This window comes from Monodon monoceros, unplaced genomic scaffold (genome assembly GCF_005190385.1).
Source record: "Monodon monoceros isolate NGI ecotype Baffin Bay Population unplaced genomic scaffold, NGI_Narwhal_1 Super_Scaffold_1, whole genome shotgun sequence".
In the NCBI taxonomy this organism is placed as follows: Eukaryota; Metazoa; Chordata; class Mammalia; order Artiodactyla; family Monodontidae; genus Monodon; species Monodon monoceros.
The window spans coordinates 78,143,248-78,163,573 of record NW_021703765.1 but is presented as its reverse complement, the minus strand read 5'-3'; the positions used below and the strand labels follow the sequence as shown (position 1 = coordinate 78,163,573).

Sequence of the window (20,326 nt, the reverse complement as noted above, 5' to 3'; positions counted from 1 at the left end):
GGAGTTCCAGGGAGCTGCAGGATTCACCTGGGCAGGGCCTGATGTCACAGCTGCGACCATATTTACGACATGCTCTCTGGCTTAGGGGAGTTTGGAGGGACGGGGGAGTCTGCATGGCAGGCAAAATGCCCATTCTTCAGGTGGGGGTCAGAGAGTACAGGGAGCAGAAAGGCCTGGGATGGGACCTGCAAACCTCAACGAGAAAACAAATGCCTGATATTAAAACTATGTAAGAATGAAAGCAAATAAATGGTCTTATACACAAAATCCCTTTGTGCCAGGCAGCACCCAAGGCAGTGACAATGCAAAGGTGTCCAAGGCAGCTGGATCCCTGACTTTGGGGTGCTCACCTGGGCAGACACCCTGTACAAAGTCCACCCACTTCAAGTCTAAATTTAACTCCGGGAATATTTGTCAAGCACCCCCAAGGCTCACCCAGTGAAATGGAGAAGTCAGTGATTCTAGAAGTTCCCACAAGATGAGAAATGAGGGGGAATTTATATGGGAGTAACATCTACTGTCTTTCAAACTTGCTCTCTGAGCTGGGTGCTTTCCAGCCACATTCCCTAGTGATCCTCACAGCATCGACCCATTTCACATATGGGGGAACTGAGGCAGGAAGCATTAGGTACCTGCCCACATTCAGAGGAAGTGGTCAAACCAGGATCTGAACCCAGGGCACTCGGACCTCACAACATCTTCTTTCATTTTCAAATGGGAAAACAGGCTCGGAGAGGGGTTGGGACGTGTTTGCCTTTCAGAGGTGGAACTTCCCTGTATCTGCAACTATTGGTTACCTCATGGTTTGGTGAGGAGAGGGTTAAGTTGGCTGTAAAGCCGTGAAACAAATAGAGGAAAATAGAAAATAAAATATAATTAAGTGCCAAACACCCTGGCACAGCGATGGGCAAGCTCTCCATGGTCCCTGTTTCAGGAGGTCCCTGGGTGTCTGAAGCAGAATTAAGCTTTGTGCAGGATTCCTCAGCTCATGAGGCCACTTTCATTAAGTTTCTTGGCTCTCTGAAACGTGGGCACAGTAACCCTGTTTGGGGAGAATGTTTCTATGCTTGCCCCCCTGAGCTGGATTGAACCAGGAGAGGAGAACAAGGGGCCAGGAAGGAGGCTGGTGTGAGATCTAATGAGGCCCAGCAGTTGCCTAAAACTTGACTGCTGTTGTGGAAATGTCTCCTACCTCGTGGGACAGTGGAACCTGCAGAGGCTAGAAGTCAGGGCACTGGATTTTATCAGTGCTCTAAGGCCAGTGACTTCCTGCCTTTTGCCACTCATTTCTTCTTGTCTAAAACAGATGCTAACCAAGGCTTCTTCTGTGCACTTAGGCAAATGCATTGCATGCCTGTTTGGCCAGGCTCAATGGGAAAGAGTTCTGGGATCAATTAACAATGTCTGCTGTAGGTGCTGGAGGAGGTGGTGGTGGTGTGTTTGCCATTCATCTATTTATTCATTCAGTGAGCACTTTTTGATTGCTAACTATGTAACAGGCACTGGAGACAAAGCAGGAAACAAAGCAGGTATGGCTCTGTGCCCTGGAGATTTCAGACTGATGGCGACAGAGTAAAGCTGTGTTAAGAGCAGAAATTTTGTGTGCTTGGATCACTGCTGGGTTCTCAATATCTAGCTTTTACCTGGCACACCTGTGCCTTCAGAGATTTATTGGCTGGACAGATGAATGAATGAGCCAAGTGCAGATGAATATGTAACTATAGAAAGTAATAAAATCTACATGGGAAAAGAAGGGGATGGTAAAGAAAGTATAGTGATTCCCTCTGGTAGGAAAGTGCCATGTGTTCAGAGGGCTCACAAACCAGCAAGAGAGACTGCATTCAGCAAAGAAGCAATAAGTGAATTTATAATTCTAAGTGCTCTGCAGTAAGAGATGTTCTGAAATGTTGTCTGGAGGGAACCATTGGAGGTAGGGTAATTAGGGAATATTTAAAAATATTATTCTTTAACTTTTATTTTTAAATTGTTTCAAAAAGATTTACAAAAAGTTGCAGGAATAATACAGAGAATTCCCCATATTCCCTTCACCCAGATTAACATTAATATAAGGTAACATAAACATTCAACATAAGCACAGAACAATTACAAAATGAGGAAGTTAGCATCGATACAACACTATAGTGTACTGATATTACTCAAATTTTTCCCATTGCTCACTAGCATCCTTTTCTGGTCTAGGATCCAGTCCTGGATCATGCACTGCATTTAATTGTCATGTTTCTTTAGTCCTTTAATATGGAACAGATTAAAGTGCATGGACCCAATTCAGTCAAAACAGAGTGAATCTTGGGACTTTTGCTAGAGCTACTGAGAAAGAGGTGTTTTCTTTCCCTGGGAGTTGCCATGCTGGTGAAAGAGAGCTGCCAAGGGAGAACCCTGGCTGAAAACAAAGCCCACCCACACAGAGGAAAGCTGAGTCAGGAGGTAAGTAGGATGAGATGACATCATTTGAGCTGCTGGATACAGCCATGCCTGAAGTCAGTAACCTGAAACTTTCAGGTCATGTGAGCCAGTAAAAATCCTTTTTGGTTTAAGCTGATTATTATTCATTGAATTATTCATTCAGTGAGCATTTCTGTGCTCAGTGCTGGGTTGCAGGGAGGCACCCTGGGGGACTAACTGAAGGAGAACTGTTTGATGCGCAGATAGATATCAAGTAGACTTTTCAGGGACTGTGTCACGGTGAAGGAGAATCTGGGGCCTCTCTCTACTGTAATACACAGTGCTCTTGTGGTTGCATGACCTTGACACTTGTGATGAGAACTGGCCTTTTATTTTGTAGATTGTCCCTTGATTTGGGAATGTTTACTCATGATTAGCTTCAGGTTATGCATTTTGGCAGAAATGCTACAGGAGTGATGTTGTGTCCTTCTCCGGAGGCGCATGGTGACCATCTGTCCCATTAGTAGTGATGTTAACTTTGGTCACTTTTGTCTGCTGGGGTTCTCTGCTGTGAACTTATTGGGTTTTTTCCTTCGTAATTAATAAGTATCTTGTGGGGAAACACTTTGAGACAATGTAAATACTCTGTTACTAATTCTTTTGCCCACTAATTTTAGATCCATCAATGCTTCTTGCCTGAAACAGTTATTACTGCGGTGTTTGCCAAATGGTGATTTTTCTCTTTCCATCATTACCTCTACATTTATTAGTTGAAGAGCTTTTCTTTCTCCCTCACTTATTCATCTATTCAGTTATTAATTTGTTTCAGTATGGACTTATCGATTCATATTTTATTTTGTGTCCCCCCCTTTTTCTTTGTCCCCTCTCTATTTCTACCCCGCCCTCCTCTCACTCTCCTTCTCTTCCTCTCTTTTATTCTTTTATTCTTGCTGAAGAAGACTTTCATCCCGTAGAGTTTCTCTCCACTGGATCTAGCTGAGCATATCCCTGAGGTGTCATTTAATACTCCTCCATCCCCTGGGTTTCCTGTGAACTGGTGGTAGCCTCAGAGGCTTGACCAGATGTTGGTTCAATATTTTTGGCAAGACCACATCATGGGTGGTGGTGTGTCCTTCTATCAGGAGGTACGTGAAGCCTGGCTGTCTCCTTTTCTGGGTCATTGAGATCGATCTGTGGGTTTGGAGCTGTCAGCCTGATCCGTCCATTGTCTCCCATCAGTTCTTCATCCGCTGAGTTTTGCGCTCCCTGATAATCATTGCCTGTATCCATTAATTCATTAGGGGTTGCAAAACGTTGATAGGTTGATTCTGTCCCTCTTCTTTTTCTTAGCTGGAAGATTTCTCTACAGAGAAACCACCCCTCATCAATTGTTTGCTCACTCTGAAGGCTAGTGTGTCCAGGAAAGGGCGGATAAATGCTTAATTCTTTCCCTTTATTTGCCAGTTTTCAAAATAAAGAGTTGCTTCCCCAGTGTCCCCCAAAAGTGGCCAATAAGAGTTTTTTTAAAATATCGTTATAAACCCATGGATGCAAGTGTCATTGGAGTGTCCTCATCCATTTCAGTTATTATCTCTATTCATATTCAGGTTGTCCAGTCTCTGGTGCGTGGGGACCTCTGAAAGTTGACCCCTGAATCCTTTGGACTCCTCCAGTAGTCTTGGACAGTCTCCTTGCTTTCTGGGAAGATTTCCAGACTCACTGTGTACATTTCCCACCCCAGCTTTGGGCGCAGACATTGCTCCAGGGAGTCCTGGATCCTTTTACTAGGAAATAGTATTTAGAGACTACAGTCTGGGTGCTGAATGAATGAATGTACAGAACGTCTCAAAATAATGCACCTCAGGGCATTTTCAGTGTACACGGTGGATGGGATGGTGGGGAAGGGGGCAAGGTAGTGTCTTTGAATTTGGATGTCATTTCTTTTTCAAACCTGTCCCAGGTTAATGACCTGTTGGGTGCCATTTATTCACTTTGGCCACACCACGTGGCTTGTGGGATCTTAGTTCCTTGACCAGGGATCGAACCTGTGCCCCCTGCAGTGGAAGCACGGAGCTCTAACCACTGGACAGCCGGGGAGTTCCCATTCATTCACTTTTATTCCTTTCACCCAACTTCTTCATTTAGAAAACCAGGGTGGATCTTCCCCATCTTCAACCCGTCCCCTTACTTGGGATTGGCATTTTCTTGGTGAAGGTCTTTGAAGTCAAAGAACCCCCAGAAGAGTGAAGCCACTTGTGGTCCATCAATCCCTATTTGGGTCCTGCCATGCTTTTTTCAGCCACTCAGTGTGGTACAGCTTAGTGAAGGGTGTGTTTGTTGGGGGGGTATCACTGCTATTTGCCTCTTAGTATCTTTTGAGAGGGAGCAATAAGAGAATTCATGGAGGGACCATCAAATCCAGACCAGACAAATGACAGATAATATCCCTTCATCAGAGCAACTTAAAAATTAATATGAGCCTCTGAGTGTTACCTCGCCTTTATCTGAGCAGCCTGCATGTCTGTGTTTGAGATTAAAACTCACATTTCATTTTTATATGCTGTGCTTAATCCAATAATGATTTCATGTTACAAACAGCAGTAATATCTTTCAGCATAGTTAATCAGAATAGACTTAATGCTGTCACTATTTATTAACCTTTGTTGAAAAGCAAGAAGTTTCTCTCTAATCTGTGATTGTTGGTCGTGTCAGGCTCTATCAAGTGAAAAAACAGTTTTGGCATTCATTAAAGTGGTGCGAATCCTGAAATGACAATTGGAGCCGGATGGTATTTGGTGCATGAAATCTTCGCTGCATTCACCAGGATAACTGAGAAGGCTGAAGGGGGGCGGCGAAGAGGGAACCCACACATTCAAAAGACTATTTCATCCCTGAGTTGCTCTTGAATAAAGAAATTGAGAGAATGGGGCAGAGAATGGGGTACAGGTGAGGGGAGGGGTCGGGCCTGTTGATGCCTCTCGCCAGAGAAACTCATTGTTGGTTCAAAGCAGTGGCTTTGAACTTGGATCCCAGACGCCTCATCACTTTCCCAACCCTGTAACAGGTTAATGACCCACTGGGAACCATTTACTCACTTTTATTCTTTCCCCCCAACTACTTCTTCATTTAGAAAACAATGGTGGGTCTCCCCGCCATCTCCAAGGCCCAAGTTGAGTTGGAGTCCAACTGAAGGAGTCCCTCAAAACAGCCTGGTGGCTGCCAGATATCAGCATGAGGTTCAGAGATCTCAATCGGTAGTCCTCAAACTTTAGAGTGCATAGGACTCTCCTGGAGAGCTTCTGTGATGCCTGGGGAATCAGTAGGCCTTGAGTGTCCTGAGATTCTGCATGTCTAACAAGTGCCCAGGTGACGTTGATGCTGTTGGTCCAGGGGCCACCCTTTGGATAGTACTGAGGGCTTTGTGGTTTGGGGTTTTCTGAACCATGCCAGGATGTCATGATTGGGTCAGTGGCCCGATGACCTGGGCTGGCAGCCTTGTTGGAAGGTTTTATCTGAGGGCTATAATGGTTCTTGGAGTAGCAGGGCTGGGCATCTTAGCTTGGGGCAGGCCAAGCAGAAAGTATTCTTCCTACTTTCACCTTGCAGATATGGCAATGGTTCTTCCTCATTATCACTTCTCTGAAACAGACCACCTGATCCAGTGCTTCTGAAACTTTCACATGAACATGAGTCACCTTGGATTCTTGTTTAAATGTAAGTTCTGATTCACTAGGACTTGGATGCGGCCCAAGAGTCCACATTTCTAACAGACTCCCGGGGATGATGAGCCACCTTAGTGGACCACACTAAGCGGCAAGGCTCTGTTGATTGACAAGAAAACCCAACAGTTTGTTGGTCAATTCCTGCACCTTCTTGGGCCTGAATTATAGAGTTTGAGTCTTGCTAAATCCACCAACTCCCCTGAAGGGAAATTTACCTTACAAAAAAAAAAAAAAAAAAGGAAAGGAAGGAGAAGGAAGGTTTCAACTTGCAGAAGCCTCCTCCAAAGGAAAGTGGCTCTCCAAAGGGACATCTTGTTCTCTTTTTCACCTCAAAGAGCCCCCCAGATATCTTTATCAGGAAGTCCCTGTTGGGTCTTTACCTTTCAAAGGTGATTCAGAGAAAAATCTAATCCAGTCAAGAGATCTGGTATTGGGAGGCATAGAAGAATATTCCACTAAGCAAATACACTGGTTGTTCAGGGCTGGGTGGGGGAGGCTGAGGTTGAGGGCTAACTGGTCTCTCCTGTCATAAGAAGGAGAGACCACTTGGGTGCCGAGCAGCGTTTTGAGTTTTGCCCGCATAAACAGGGAGGTGAGCAGGTGTTGTTAATTGTTTAGGAAGAATTAAGCAGTCTGGGTGGGTGGGTTTTATGCTCTGTTTGGTAATAAAGGTTGCCGCAGAAAGGAATTTTAAAATTCAGTATCCTCACTTGCCTCATCTTGCAAAGAAGCCGAGCCTTGGTTTGACTGGTGGGAGCATCTGGAATTAATGAACCGGCCTCTTATGGTGCAGAAATCAATGTTTGCTGCATTAATTGCATGATGCTGAAACCCCGCTTTTTAAATTTTGGACTCGCAGAGCCACAGCCTAAGAAATCTTTCTTAAGTGGCGTTCTGGGGCTTTGCTATTGCCTTCATCTGTCTGGGCGTGGGGAAGGAACTGCTTCCTCACTGTGGACTTGTGACACAGGGACATGGAGGCATGGGAGAAACTTAGGATGAGTTGTGTGCTTCGGAGGCCCCAAAGGGGCAGAACTTGAGGATTGGTTCCCTCTTGAGTAGCTGGACCCTGTCTGGACTTCCATCTCCTGAGAGTTTCCAGTTCGTCATTTTCTTTAGGTTAAAATAAGCCATATTAAGAAAAGCTGGACAGATGTTCCTTGCCTCTCTTGCTTTTCCCACATGATAACCCTTTTGGAATATAGACACTTTGATCTAAAATGTAATTTGGCCACCACCTCGTTAAGTACTGGACATTGAACCACATCATTCTGCCTGCCCTGGCTGCACTTTGCATTTCTGTGGACCCAACCTCAGTGCTAGACACTTTGGGTGGACTATCCAAGGAGGTGACGTTTGAGCCACATTTGGGGAAACGAATAGGAGTTTGCCAGGGAAGGAGGATTCCAGGCAGAGGGAACAGCATGAACAAAGGGCCTGAGGCCTGGAGCCCTGAAGTTTCTGCCAGCTGGAGTTGCAGAGGGAGCACGGATGGGTATAGAGTACTCTCTGGGAGAAGTCTGGCCTTGGACATCTGGCTAAGAACTTTTGATTCTCTCCAGTAGGTGGTGGGGAACCTGGCAAAATGCTTAAGCAGAAGATGAGATGACTGGTGAAGTTTTATTTTTAACGTACATAGGGTAATTTTGTTTTGTTTTGTTTGTACAGTTCTGTGAGCTTTGACCACAATCAGAATATGGAACAGTTAACTCACCCTCTAAAATTATTTTCTAGTGCTCCCTTATATTCAGACCCTTTCCCCATCCCCTTTACCTGAAAACCACTGCTCTGCTCTGTATCCCTGAAGTTTTGCCTTTTTCAGAATGCCATATAAATGGAATGATGCAATACATACATACAGATAATGTGTGTTTGTGTGTGTGTGTGTGTGTGTATGTTTTGAAATCTAGCTTCTTTCATTTAGCATAATGCATTTGAAATTTCTCCATGTTGCTGCATGTATTAGTACTTTGCTCCTTTTCATTGCTGGGTAATATTCCACTGTGTGGTTATATCACTGTTTGTTTATTCATTCACCTGTTGAGAGATGTTTGAGTTGTTTGCAGTTTCTGGCAGCCATGAAAAAAACTTTTTGTGCGGTTTTTGTGTGACCATAGTTTTTAATCTCTCTAGAGTAAATACCTAGGGGTGGGATTGCTGGGGCATTTGATAAGCGTATGTTTAACTTTTTAAGAAACGCCAGTCTTTAAAGTGGCTGTGCCATTCCGCTTTTCTCCCAGCAGTGTAGAAGAGTTCCAGCTGTTCTCTGTGTTCCCTAACACTTGGTATTATCAGGTTGTTTGTTTTGTTTATTTGTTTGTTTTTCAATTCTGGCCATTCTAATTGGAGTGCAGTGGTATCTCATTGTGCTTTTAATTTGCATTTCCCTAATAACTAATGATGTTGAGCATCTTTTCATGTGCTTACTTGCCAACTGTATATCTGGTTTGGTCATGTGCCTATTAAAATATCTTGCCCATTTTTTTAATTGGGTTGTTTTTTTGTCTCATTGTTGAGTTTTGAGAGTTCTCTATATTTTCTAGAGTTAAATCCTTTGTCAGATATGTGATGTGCAAATATTTTCTCCCAGTCTGCGGCTTGTCTTTTCATCTCTTAAAGTGCAGGGTTTTTATAAAGATCATTGTAGCAGTTGGCGTTTTAAACTCTAACACTCTCTTCCTCACGCAGCACACTGCAGCCATGCTGGCCTTGTTTCAGTTTTTAAAAAAATCAAACTCTTTCCTTCTCCAGGGCCTTTGCTCATGCTGTCTTCTCTGTCTGGAATACTCTTTCTTACTGTGTCCTATCTAATAAATCTTTGCCTACCCCCAAACCATAAATCTATTCTCATGTTTTCTTTTAGATGCCTTGTTATTTTAGCATTTATGTTTAGCTCTCTGATCCACCTCAAATTAATTTTTTTGTATGGTATGAGGTAAGGATTTGAGGGTCACTTTTTTTTTTCTATATGGATATCCAGTTGTTCCAGCATCATTTGTTAAAAAATTTCCCTTTTCCCTTTAGATTGCTTTGGTGCCCTTTTTCAAAAATCAGATGAGCATCTGTGTGGGTCTGTTTAGTTTGTTTCATTGATCAATATGTCTATCCTTACAACAGTGCCACACTTTATTAATCTTCACAATAAGCTTTGAAATTGGATAGATTGCCCTCTAACCTTGTTTATCTGTTTTAAAATTTCTTTGGACATTATATGTCCTTTGAACTTCTATATAAATTTTAGAATTGGCTTATAAATTTCTACAAAAACAAAAACTCCTGGGATTTTGACTGGGCCTGCATTGGATCCATAGATCAATTTGGAGAGAAAGAAATTTCTTAACAATATTGAGTCTTCCAATCCATGAACATAGCATATCTTCATTTTCTGTCCCCCGCTCTTTGTCTGGCTTACTCTTATTCCTCTTTCAGGTGTCAGCTTAAGTGCCATCTCCTCAAGGAGGTCTTCGTTGCCTCTTGACTAGATGATATAGCTCCTGTTATACCCTCTGGTGCCCTTGTTCTCTTCCTTCTTGGTACTTATCACAATGGTAATAATTATTTGTATGATTATCTGTTTTGTGTCATAAGTTCCATAAGGACAGGGATCAGGTCTGCCTGTTCACAGACTGACACACAGTAAGTTTTCAATAAAGATTTATAAAGGAATGAATGAACGAATGTCCTCCTGTTCTTTTGGCAGAGATCTGCAGGTCACTGGCTGTTGTCAGTCACAGTTCGATGCACACCGTGGTGTCTGCTTGCTAATGGAGAAGCCAAGGCCGAATCCTCCCACCCCTTTCTTGGCCTTCTGCCTAACTCTTAGTTCCTGCTGACGTGCAGTATATGACTCCTATTCGCTTGACAGGTAGATGTGTGTAATTATGATTTTTTAAAATAAAATAATTCATCTACAGAGAATTTTAAGTAATGAGTATAATACAGAGGTTTAACTTATTTGGGGAAAGGGGGGAAAGGTGTTGCTTTCACAGCATCAGTTGGAACATTTGAAAAAGCAGTGGCAGAATCTTGATTGAATTAGGCTGTGCTCATAATTAGGAAATGCCAAAGCCTGCACAACGTTGAAAAGTGGTGAGGACAAAGTGATGAAATTAAGAGTCTTTTTTTTTCCCCTTAAGGTTTAAGAAGTTGGCAGTTGAGGGGCATTGTGTTGTTAACTAAATGGTTTGTGGACATTACTTGGGTGTATAGATTTCATTCTGCATTTTGATCATAAGTCAATATATAGGTACCAGTGTTAATTAAATCCCCAGAGTAAGTATTGCTAAGGGAGACTTTAGGAGGAACTTTCTGAGAAGGAGTGAGATTGTTGGGACAGGTTGCCAAGGCATGTTGCAGAATGTTGGTGATTCGGGGCAAGATGAGAGAGAGAAAGAAGTTGCTCAAGGATGTAGAGTCCTGGGCAGGAGCCCTGAAGGAGGAGACCAGACATATTGTTCACTTTGAATTAGATCCAGAGGTGGTTAATACAAGCAAAACAAAAACTTGACTGGAATTCTTGGGAGCTTAAAGAAGAGCAATGGAAATAACCTAACTTTATCACAGTCAGAGATTGTAATTTCTTCCAGTGATGATAGCTTTTGTTGTTATGCAACGCACACTGTCATTATAGCTGCACAACTGCCTGGTCATGCAAAAGCAAATGCGATCCTCGTTATTATTTCCATATCACAGATCAGCAAACTGAGGCTCAGAGAACTGGTGTGATCAGCCTGCAATTGCAGAGTTAGCAATCTAGTTAAAGTTAAAGAACTAGTTAAAGTTTTCCTGTTAGAGGCATATGATCTAGATTGAGAGTTTTGGGGTGATATTTATAGTTTTGGAGACAATGGAGGTATTCTTAAGAGTAGTAATAAACACCATTTATTTAGCAATGTATCAGTCAGTATAGGCTATATTATACTGTAGTAACAAAAGATCTCCCAAATTTCAATGGCTTAACACAACAAAGGCATATTTCTTGCTCACATGACAAGTCCCGTTGGCTTACGTGTCCATTGCAGGTAGGCAGTGGGCTCTGCTCACCACAGTTATTCAGGCACCCAGGCTAATGGAGCAGCTGTCAGCTCTAATGTCTATTCACTGTGTTGAAAGGATGAACTTCTCAGAGGGTCTTGTGGCAACAGTAAAACACTCCGTCCTGTAAAGTGACACATCACTTCTGCTTTCAGCTCATTGGCCCAAACTAGTCATATGATCTCACTCAACCACAAGTAGCCAAGACAGAAGGGAGGAAGCCAGAAATATTTGGCAAACAGCATGAATGATTGCCACTAGCACCCAATAAAGAAGTAATTCATGTGATTCTACACAAACCTGTACAATAATAATGAGAACTAACATTTATTGATTATTGGCCACATGCCATATACTGTTTACCCAAAAGAGCATTTTCAACCCTTCAACCCCCATCAGGTGATACAATAATTATCTCCATTTTACAGATAGGGGATCTGAAGTTACTTGCTTAAAGCCACACAGCTAGGAAGTCATAGAGCAGTATTTTAGTCCAAGCCATCTTGGCTATAGAGCCCATATTATAATAACCCCATTTAATAGAATGAGAAATCTGAGGCTCAGGGAAGCAACCTTCCCAAGGTCTTCCTGCCAGGAAGCAGCAAGCTTCAGTCCTTTACCTTATTATACTTCCCATGTAAATTCTGTTAGTAACTACCAGCCAACTCTTGACCTTCTGAGTCTTGAAGTGACTACGGGCATACCTCATATATTGTTGTACTTCGCTTTATTGCACTTCACAGATACTGCATTTTTTACAAATTGAAGGTTTGTGGCAACTCTGCGTTGAGCATGGCTATCAGTGCCATTTTTCCAATAGCGTTATTTTTAAATTAAGGTATGTACATTTTTTTAGACATAATGCTATTGTACATTCAGTAGACTACAGTATAGTATAAACGTAACTTGTACTGGGAAAGCAAAAAATTCGTGTGACTTGCTTTATTGTGATATTTGCTTTATTGTGGTCTGGAACCAAACACTTAATATCTCCAAGGTCTGTCTCCACTGTGGTAGAACCACCTTGTACCAGCTCAGGAGAACCAAATATTAAATTTCCAGGACTTTTGCAAGACATTATTAAGAATTAAACTACGTAACCTAGCTACAGTTAAATAAATTATATTTATTTCAAACCACGGTAATAAATACTCAAAACTTGTCACTTCCAAATCATTTTACATATTTTACTGTTATATACTCTTGAGGTTATTTACATCTATCGTATCTGTATGCTGGAAATACTATATAATGTATTACTACCGTACATATATATCTTCCTAGCCCCGCTTTCAGTGATGTCTAGTTGGTAGATTGAAATTGGCCGTAGTGGGAGTATTTATACCATAGAAACTGGCAAGCACCACCTTTCAGAGCTTTTTTCCCTGGACAGCCAGTTGTTAAATATTTACCAGCACACCACTTCCTGTAGCCCACCTGCTTTCCCAACTGGGTGTTACCATCAGAGTCAATCCAGGACCAACTGGCCCTCCCCATGGATCCAGCTGGTTTTAGAGGTGGGCCAACTTCTATGGGGCTAATGCATTGGATCAACAGTCTGCATTCATCCTTGAAAACTTAACGCCAAGCTGATGTCTCTCCTTTTAAGCCGTGGGTCCTCAACCATGGCTGCCCATTGGAATCACCTAAGAGAGCTTTAAAAAAATCCAGATTTCTTTTTTTTCCAGGACCCACCATCAGAGGGTCTGATTTCATTGGTCTGGTGTAGGGCCTGGCCATGAGGGATTTTAAAAGCTTTCCAGTGATAGCCAAGGTAGAGAACTACAGCTGTAAGCAAACTCAGTGTGTGAAAAACTTGGGCCACCAAAGAAAGCAGATTGGGGATTTAATTCACAAAAACTTTCTCAGTTTTATCAACAATATTCTGTGAAGAACACTTTAGGGCAGAGTATGGCAGACTTTTTTGTTAGAGGGCCAGATAGTAAATATTTTTTACTTTGTGGGCATACAGTCTGTGTTGCAGTACTCAGCTGTGCCATGGTAGTGTGAAAGCAGCCGTAGACAAGACTTTAAAGAATGATCGTGCCTGTGTTCCAGTAAAATTTATTTGCAAAATGAGGTGAGCCAGATTTGGCCCATGGACCACAGCTTGCCAATCCCCATCTACAGTGTTCCTTTAATCCAGAAAGTGGTGTTCTTAGAATCTCTGCACACAGTCACCTTGATTGAATGTTCCCACTGAGCTGGTCTTTTGAGTGCCCCTCCAGTCCCCCCAAGTTCTTCACACAGGTTTAACTGTCCTCACTCATCAATTAGGGAAAATCCACCATTGCTAGACTGAGTTCCTTGAAGGTGAGGAGCCCCTTGGTCTTGTTCTCCTGCCTTGGTGCCTGACCCTTGGGTCTCATTTAACAAATATTTGTCTGGGGAACAAATTGATCAAAGAAATAGTATTAACTATTTTTTTTAAAGCTGTTTTATGGAGCATTTCAAATGTCCACAAAAAGAGAATAGTGTGGAGAATCTCCACATACCCATCACCCAGCTCCAACGCTGAACTGAAGTTGCTTGCTTGCTTGTGCTTCTCTAAATTCCATAAAGACAAGGGACCATTTCCCTTCTCCTATATATTGCCATATGCCCTGGCGCCATGAACAGGGTCAGGTACATAGTAGGTGCTCAGTAAACATGTGTTGGATAAACAAAAGGATAAATGAATGACAAGCTGGTGCCTTTAGATGTGCTTTATAAGACTTCTAGCGGGTTCACTAGCTATTGCATAGACTTGGAAATATTGTGGGTTAGATCGTGACTCCTTACACTTAAAACCACAAATAGCTATGGTTCAGCATCTGCAGGGGACATCAAAAAGTCCCTGCAAATCTTAACCCTGTTGGTTCCCAGGCCCCTGCTAGGTGTTGGGCTGTTGAGAAGACAGGGGAATGGGGAGGCCTGGTAGAATCTTGTAGGTGAAGGAAAATCTAACTCCCACCCACCCCAGCCCTGCCCAGCACCCTTTAGACACCTTCTCACCAGCATCCTATAAGGAAGGGAGTGACCACCAAAAAAAACCCAAAAACTTGGTCTAATTTAAACCCCTTTAAAGTTACCAGGCTGCTGGAGATTAGCTTAAAGAAGATATGTCGGGGTCTGCTTTGATTTGCAATTTGAGGGAAATGTGGGAAACGTGTTTTTGCTTCTTAGGAGAGGATTATGTTGCTTTGCAGGTTGGGTCTTTGTCACTTTTGATTTTTGAACACTTACTCATGCTTCCAATAATGAACAAAAACCAAACCACACTGAAGTCAGCCCAGGAGGTCCCGCTGTCTCAGAAGCCCAAAGGTTTCTTGTTCTACTGAATTCTTCTGTCTGGATTTCCGCCTGTTGCCCACCAGACTTTTAAGGATTCTGCTCTTGTGCTGTATCAACACTGGTGTTTCATTTCAGACATTAAAAAATCTTGTTAAATTGTTTAAAAAAAACTAACTTGGTATCTTATATTTTGAGATGAATCGTTCATTACCATATTGATTAAACATGTAATATACCCTGATAAATAACCTTTATAAAGGTGAACTCAGTCAAATTAGATTCAGTAAACATGATCATGGAGCTTAAACTGGGAGGCAGAGAAGGAGATAAATGTGTTTCCTTTAAACAATTCCTTTTTGCTTTACTTTATCCACGGATTGATCTGTTACGAGAGGCAGGGTTTTAAGATAATTTCTCTCATCGAGAGACCTCTGTATAAGTTACAACTCAGATGCTTTCATCAGAGGTGTCACACAGCTGTGAATCAGACACCACTTGAATGGAGGGGCATTTGAGGTGCGGCCTGGCCTTCCCAAAATTCTTAGGTTTATTCTAGGCACAACTCTTGCTATGAACCCTGTCCACTGATAACTTAAACTATACGTGCTATTTCCAAGTGCTACGTGTTCCTCAAAACCAAATCACTCCTAGGTGGTTAAATCTCGTTTCCACAGCTGATATTAAAACACCATCCTCCATCCTCCATGCAGTCCCCTGCTGGAAGTTTCTGGTTCCACTGCCTGAGTGTGGTCTAAATATAGCCATTTAAAAAGAAGATTACGGCCCATCCACTTGGGACTGCTAAAAAGCCTTTGACGATAACTCTTGAAAGCCTGATGCCTTTAATCCTTAACTTTAATTTAAAATAAAGAAATCTTCTCAACTCATATTCCATTTTCCACATTCTCTCCCACCACCCTTGTCCTCCCCTACAGCTCTTTTAATTGCCCCCCGCCCCCTTCCATTAGTGAGGAGTAAGACTCTTTACAAGCAGCTTCTGGTGCAAGAATGGGGTACACGCTGTTTTAATTTCTTGCAGGGATGTTTCTATAGAAGAAAATCAAGTCAACACTCAGGAGTATACACAGCCCTTTACCGAGGTGGGGAGAATTAATCAGGCCAGAAAGTTCGGAATATAAAAAGGGAGGGGGGGAATGGGAAGGATGTTTTATCAAACCAGACTGCTCTGGGAGATGCAAAGATAAAAGGATTTCCCTCTCCTAGTGCCTTAAATATTGGCAGGCAGTGGGGTCAAGATTTTTTCTTTTGTTGTTATGGAAAGCCATACAGATAATTAATGCTGTTGAAAGAAGATTGTTCTGCTGGCGTCTGTGAGGCTGGCCCCCTAGTCTGGGATCTTCTGGAAAGAAACAAGTCAGGGAAAAAGTTATGCACCGGGGGAGATCCTGCCAATTTACAGCAGCAATAAATAACGTCCGGAGAGCAAACAGCCACTGGCTAGTTCCTTGTGGCTGCAGATATTTGATATGGGGACACAAGTCGGTGTGTGCAGTGAACTGTAAATGGAGTGGAAGACCCGTCAACCCATCCCCACCCCACCCTACCATCCCAGACTACTTCTTTTAAACAATGATTATTAAAGAAAGGAAGTTGCAACAGAAGCCCAGGAAGGTTATGCATTGGCTTTGATATTTACAGTTTTATTTCTTCCTAGATAGATAGCCTCTTCTTTTAATTTAATGGGCAGGAAATGTTTGATCCCTTCCTTGGATGTCAGATGTAGCCATGGGGCCTGGGAGTCCTGGCCAGCCCTGCTGGGCCCCCAGATGTCTTCTATGCCTCTGCTGACCCAATCCTGAAGGACCTGAGGAAACTCAGGAACCCCAGAGTGATAACAGGAATAGTTAACATTTACCACTTAGGATATGCCAGATCTTATGTATTTTCTATGCATTAGCTCATTTAATCCTCATAAAACCCATGGAGGGTGGTGCGATTTTTGTTCCCATTTTATAGACAAGGGAACTGAGGCTCAGGGGGTGGAGCTTGCGCAACTAGCAAATGTCAGACTGGGATTTGAACCTGGACAGTTCGGCTCCAGTCAACACTTTTTTTAAAAATCAAGGTGAAATTCACACAGCATAAAATTAACCATTTAAAAATGAACAGTTCAGTGGCATTTAATATATTCACAATGTTGTACAACCACCATCTCTATCGGGCTCCAAAACATTTTTTTTGTCACCCCAAAAAGAAACCCTATACCCACTGGTAATCACTCCCCAGTCCCCCACCCCCCAACCCCTGGCAACCACAAATCTGCTTTCTGTCTCTATGGATTTACTGATTCTGGACATTTCCTGTACATGGAGTCATATAATATGTGATCTTTTGTGTCTGGCTTCTTTCATTTGGCGTCATGTTTTCAAGGTTCATCTATGTTGTAGCCTGTGTCAGTGCTTCATTCCTTTTCATGGCTGAATCATGTTCCATTGTATGGATATACTGCATTTTATTTATCCATTCATCTGCTGATGGACGCAAGTTGTTTCTTCCTTTTGGCTATTGTGAATAGTGCTGCTGTGCACATTCATGTGCCTGTATTTATTTGAAAGCCTGTTTTCAATTCTTTGAGGTCTGTACCTAGGAGTGGAATTGCTGGGTCATATGGGAATTCCGTGTTTAACTTTTTGAGGAACTGCCAGCCTGTTCAGAGTTGACACTTAATCCCACACTCTACCGTAACTGGATTCCCCAATACCTCTCAAGTTGTGCTGGGTGTTTGGAAGGGAGCTATTGTTGCCATGCCTTGGGGCACTTCTAGCTTTTAGTCCTGGATGCAAGGAACATTCATTCAGCAAATGTATTTTGTGTACTAGATTTGTAGCAGACACTGTGCCAGATGCTGAGGGTGCATTGGTGAACACACTCATGGTCCCTGCATTTAGGCCTCATAGTCTAGAGGGGAGGGAACACGTGAAGCAGGAACTGAAAACTCAGACTTCTGCAGGTGCCCAGTGGGTAAGATAATTGAGGGAGACAGAAAGAAGATGTGAGGCTATAGGGAGTGGTGAAAACTGTGGCTAACTAGAGAGTAGATGCCCAGTCTAACAGTTCTAAATGATGATGATTGCCAGGCAGGAATGCAGGCACAGTGTGGTCAGAACTTCCTGTTTTTAAAAAGACTCTGGAATTTTGAATGTTTTTATAAAATCCCTGATATTTAAGATGCAGAAACTAAACAAAACACATCTATAGAGGGCAAATGAGCCACCAGGGTATGAAATGTATTAGTCACAGTTCTCCAGAGAAAGTGTGTGTGTGTGTGTGTGTGTGTGTGTGTGTGTAAGAGATTTATTAAAAGAAATTGGCTCACGTGATTATGGAGGCTAAGTCCCGAGATCTGCAGTTGGGAAGCAGAGTAGCCGATGGTTTAAGTTCCAGTCTGAAAGCTGGCAGGCTCAAGACCCAAGAAGAACCAATGTTTCAGTTCGAATCCAAAAGCAGAAAAAAAGCAGTAACCCAGCTCAATAGTCAGGCAGGAGGTGTTTCCCTTTACTAGCAGGAGGGTCAGCTTTTTGTTCTGTATTGACCTTCATCTAATTGGATGAAACCCACCCACATTGGGAAGGACAATCTGCTTTACTCAGTTTACCAATTCAAATGTTAATCTCATCCCCAAACACCCTCACAGCCACACCAGAACAATGTATGACCAAATATCTGGGCACCCTGTAGCCCAGTCAAGTTGACACATAAAATTAACCATCACCTGTCCATCCCTTGTCAGCTTGGCTCCATATGCATCTCCTTAAACCATACTTAATCTCTAAATAAAGAAGATAACAAGGTCACGATTCCATCTAACACAATACAGCTGTCCTGTGAACAACCAAAAATGCACTAATCCCTTCCCCAGAAGAGGAGGTAAAGTCCTTGACTGATGTTTACTCTTCCCTTGTTCTGAGTCCCACTCAAAACCAGAAGCTTTTCAGGTCACTTGGAAAGTGGGCTGAGTAACATGCCCAAATGAGAACTATGTGCCACCAGAATCTAAAGAGATCCACTAGGCATTTCTGTTGGTTATAGGAGAGACCAAATCCAACAACTTATCCTTCACCTTAGAAGGGGTATCTTAACATCCTCTATGACACTGGACCCCGGGAAGTTTCACTGAGGTGGAAGTCCCCTGAGTTTTTGTCAGATTTACTTCCCACTTTCTGACACACAAGTCTTCCCAAAAGGTCTAGCGTAGTTGCTACTTCTTGCTCACTACGTCCAGTCAGCATAATGTCATTGCCATCATGGACCCGTGTGATATCTTGTGGAAGGAAAGACAGTCAAGATCCCTGCGAACTAAATTATGATGTAGGGCTGGAGAGTTGATTTACCCCTGAGGTAGAACAGTGAAGGTGTATTGCTGGCCTTTTCTGCTGAAAGCAAACTGCTTCTAGTGGACCTTACTGATAGCTATGGAGAAAAAAATAATTTGCTATGGGTTTCCCTGGTGGCACAGTGGTTGAGAGTCCGCCTGCCGATACTGGGGACACGGGTTCATGCCCCGGTCCGGGAAGATCCCACATGCCGCGGAGCAGCTGGGCCCGTGAGCCATGGCCACTGAGCCTGCGCGTCCAGAGCCTGTGCTCCGTAACGGGAGAGGCCACAACAGTGAGAGGCCCGCGTATCGCAAAAAAAAAAAATAATAATAATTTGCCAGATCAATAGCTGCATTCCAGGGACCAGGGGATGTGTTGATTTGCTCAGACAATGAAACCACATCTGGTACAGCAGCTGCAGTTGGAGTCACCGCCTGGTTAAGCTAACAGTAATCCACTATCATTCTCCAAGATCCATCTGCCTTCTGCACGGGCCAGATAGGCGAATTGAATGGGGATGTGGTGGGAATCACCACCCCGGCGTCTTTCAGGTCCTTGATGATGGCACTAATCTCTGCAGTCCCTCCAGAAAAGCAGTATTGCTTTTGGTTTACTGTTTTCCTAGGTAGAGGCAGTTCTAGTGGCTTCCACTTGGCCTTTCCAACCATAATTGCCCCCACTTCACAGGTTAGGGAGCCAGTGTGGAAATTCAGCTGCTGGGTATATCTTTTCCAATTATATGTTTCAGAACTGGGGAAATAACCACAAGATGGGGTGGGGACCCACTGGACCCACTGTGAGACAGACCTGAGCTACAACTCCATCGATCACCTGACCTCCATAAGCTGTCCCCAAAAGGTTTGATTATTTCCTTTAACCTAGTGCAAAGTCATCTTGGTAAAAGGCCATCAGTCCCTTTGGGGAAGGCTTGGAGAAAGATTTCACGTTATAAATTTTCAGTAGTGTACCAGAGTCCTTCCTCAAGGGAACCTGGCTTCCCCTGCATTCAGGGGGCTCTGTGTGTGGGAATTGATTGAGGGGCCATGAATATTTTTATGGTTCAGGTTAGATTTTTATTCATGAGACCTAGAACTTTCTGCTTATCCAGATTAAGGAAGAATTTGGTACATTTCCTATCACTTATAGGAACACTGTGATCACCTAGGCAACACCATAGGTCTGGGTGAGTCAGACTATTCTGATTGCAGCTCTAACTCTGCTGCCCATTATGATGACCGTGCCCACCTTGCCTTTGGCAGTTGAGTGCCACCACTTAGCCCTGCCACCCTGAGATCCAGTTACTCCCATTGTACTTAGGTTTCCCAATTCCGTGACTGCAGTGCCCACCATAAGGTCTGGCCTACAGGGAACAGCAATCACAGAGCTCTTCAAGACTGCCAGGGCTCCCCTTGCAAATTTGTTTCTCACAGTTGTGATGAAAGGTATGTCTTCTGGACACATACGTCCCCCCCAATCAGTGTGGGTAAGTAGATCTTAAATGACAAATCCATTCTAACATTCCAGTCTCCCCAAGCCTTGGATTCCCTTTCTCTCCAG

General features: G+C 43.1%; 1 protein-coding gene across 7 annotated transcripts in view; it reads left to right on the top strand.

Moving 5' to 3' along the window:
• The window catches only part of CUX2 (cut like homeobox 2), a 262,660-nt gene that overhangs the window by 64,116 nt on the left and 178,218 nt on the right, over window positions 1-20,326 (top strand). The gene's annotated exons all lie outside the window — the stretch shown is intronic.